We start from the raw sequence: 3,063 nt of genomic DNA, 5'->3' as shown, positions 1-3,063 counted from the left end.
CAACTATTTAAGCATGCTTAAATACTACTTAAAGGTTGCGGTTTTTTTATTCTTTAAGTACTCTTTACGATACCTTTCCAGTGGTGCGTTTAGGTCCGTACTTTCACTATTTCCGTAACCTTTCCGTGCCATTAGGGTCCGTAAAGGCTTAGTAAACAACTATCTTTTAGAAATATTTACGGAAATTTTTCGACGGAAAGCATGCGTTTCCTGAAAACTTTCCTAAGTCTTTTCGCATCCTTTACTTAATATTTAATGAATGACAGAAACAAATATATCTTTCCAACAATTTATTTCTTGACTTGTCTTTGCAAGTGTTACATTTCATGTTTTTATCTTCACATATACGTACTGAATACATTTTTAGACAATAACAATCTTTTAAAATGCAAACTCAACAACTGCCCTTCTCTTGGAGTCAGATATGGAACGGTGTAGAAATCATTTAGATAAAAGTTTCCACAGAACCAGAAGACTTTAACTAGTAGTACAATGCTAAAGTTTATATAGTGTTACCCTATATTGCAAGTGCTGCCTCGTCCAAATTCAATGTCAAGTTGCCACAAGAATAATATTTTGGATTCAGAAAAATAGTATGACTACAGAACAAGAAGACTTGCTTCTGCTTGTGATTACCCCTTAAGTAAGCAACACCATTACATGTGTGATTTTCTACTGACAGGACTTACTACTAACATTATCTTTGCAAGTGTTACATTTCATGTTTATATCTTCACATATAAATACTAAATAGTCTACAAATCCAAAAAATATATAATACAAAACAACATCATATAGGCTACATATTCTTGCATCACATGCTTTTGCAATTGATCACCATTTCAAACATTACTTGATCTTCAGTGTCAACATTTTTAGACAATAACAATCTTTTTAAATGCGGGGTCTGGAATGCTGGCCGCCACCGAGGGGGAGGGGGGATGTCAGTGATCTTGTTGCCATGTACCGGTTGACTTGTTGTAGTATTTCCGCTTGTGGTTGAAGAAAGTACTTCCAAGTACATGCTGCTGGCAGTGACCACAAAATTTGTGGTATGTTGGTTGTGTGCAAGTCAAATCCATACTGATCTCGACCTTTCTGCCTGGGTCTGCAAGAAAAAAAATGCACCGGCATTGGTTACAGTGTAATGCAAACTAAGCTGGCAATGTTAGACAAGTAGTTGACCTTTCTTTGTGCTATTGCATAAAACTTCTTGACTACTGTTGAACTACATTGTATCTATTTGTATTTGTATTTACATGTGTTTATTTAGGACATGTGAAATGAGAAGGGGTAGCGAATATCTGTGAAATGTTCTATTTGATTCCAGTAGGTGATATCTGGTGGGGAAGCAGGGATTAAAATTTCTGGTGATGCCAAATGGTTACAGGCAGTTTTCCCGGGAACTCAAGATCTAGAGTACTGGACTAGGAAGCCCTTAAGCAATCCGCATTAGCCTTGTATATATAGTTAATATATATTGTTACTAGTTAGCAATCTGCTTTCTACCTAATCCTCCCAAAATATATGTGATTAAATAAATTGATAAACAAAAGCTATGTAATGACTTTTAAGTGTTTGTGAAAACAACAGATAGTCCTGGTAGTCTGATATCACATTATTACACATGTACAAATAAAATAACTTGTGCTAGTATTTCTTGCAAACTTTATAATATTTTAGTAAACTTACAGTTGACAGTCAACAGCTCAGATAAGTCCTACAGAACTTCAACCAGTACCAAACAGTCGGTGTGCCTATTCAACAGTCAGGAGAGCACCGTAATACACCTAAAGAAGTGTGAAATCAGAATGTTTTGATTAGTACATATTGCAAGTTGCTATATTTTGGTGAAATGTACATATAGCCCTGGGAATAAGAAATCACTGCAATTTATTTCTCATCCACTCACATGTACATGTAGTGTCACTTTAAATTTCTACAAGGATATAATGTCCTTGGTTTCTGGTGTCAATTACACACATTGAATAATTCAACACCAAAAAGTATGTACTTTATGATGCCATGCCATTATGTATGTATTAGACATACCCTACCACTTATTACGTATGTACACACTCAATTTTTCGATGCCCCTCCCCATTTTGACGGAAGTTTCTAAAAGATTCTAACGCAATAAACATACAGTACATAATTATTCAATAATCTTAGCCCCCCCCCCCCCCCACACACACACACACACATACGGTACTTGGGAAATGTGTGGACGTTCAGAAAATTTGCGCTTTCTTTAGCACAAATCAGGTATAGCAGAAAACCCGCAGTTTTCCCGCAAATGCAGCATGACCAGGTTTGTCGTGCTCTGATTGACCTATGACCCAAAATGGCGTCGCCCTGACACCTCACCCCAGAGGCAAGAAAGGGTAAAAAAAAACGCTAATGATTGACAACACCTTGGGCCCGTTTTGGGGGCAGCCAAGCAAACTCTATTTAGTCGTCTTCTAATTATTTGTGTTGGACTCGAAGCGGATGTGCAATTTTAGTCTTTTATCCCAGCAAACAACGCTGTTGACTGTTTCACCGACTGTGACCTTTAGGAAATGTGTTCTGAAAGAACAACGTTACTGAGGTCAAAAGACTCGGTGCAGATATTATCATGTTACTTGTGAAACACCCATACATCCATACATGCAACACAACTGTCATTGCATATACTAGCTGGCAGATAAGGTTCTTACCTATGTAAACTTGGCTGTAACCTGGAAGCCCACTTCGCCGTGGTACCGGTTACCTTCACGTCCTTGCTTCACGTCTGACAAGTTTGTTTCCCGCGCCTTAGGTATGGATATTTTGTCACATGCGATGATCACGCTGTGTTCACGCGGGTACTGACCAATCACAGACTGAGCGCAATCGCTGGACCAATCAGAAGCTCATAATCCCTCGAGGCGCGCTTTGCAGTTGTGTGCCTTGTGATATTATAATAGATTTTAAAGATGTAGTCTATATTTGGTAAGTCTATCAGACTTGGGCTCTGTAGAACTGTTACATGTGACTGTCAGTTAATGTCACACAGTGCCAGGCTTATAGCAATCCAATGGT

The 3,063-nt window shown here is 38.2% G+C and overlaps 1 long non-coding RNA gene across 1 annotated transcript; it reads right to left on the bottom strand.

The window, feature by feature from the left end:
* Positions 1 to 275: 275 nt before the first annotated feature.
* LOC136425719 (uncharacterized) lies at positions 276 to 2,189 on the bottom strand. Its single transcript, XR_010754114.1, has 2 exons — positions 1,693 to 2,189; positions 276 to 1,108 (listed from the first exon to the last, which is right to left on the bottom strand). It is a non-coding gene; the product is annotated as an uncharacterized lncRNA (long non-coding RNA).
* Between the last annotated feature and the right edge of the window lie 874 nt (positions 2,190 to 3,063).

This window comes from Branchiostoma lanceolatum, chromosome 19 (assembly GCF_035083965.1).
Source record: "Branchiostoma lanceolatum isolate klBraLanc5 chromosome 19, klBraLanc5.hap2, whole genome shotgun sequence".
Classification (NCBI taxonomy): Eukaryota; Metazoa; Chordata; class Leptocardii; order Amphioxiformes; family Branchiostomatidae; genus Branchiostoma; species Branchiostoma lanceolatum.
This window is presented reverse-complemented; position numbering and strand designations above follow the sequence as displayed.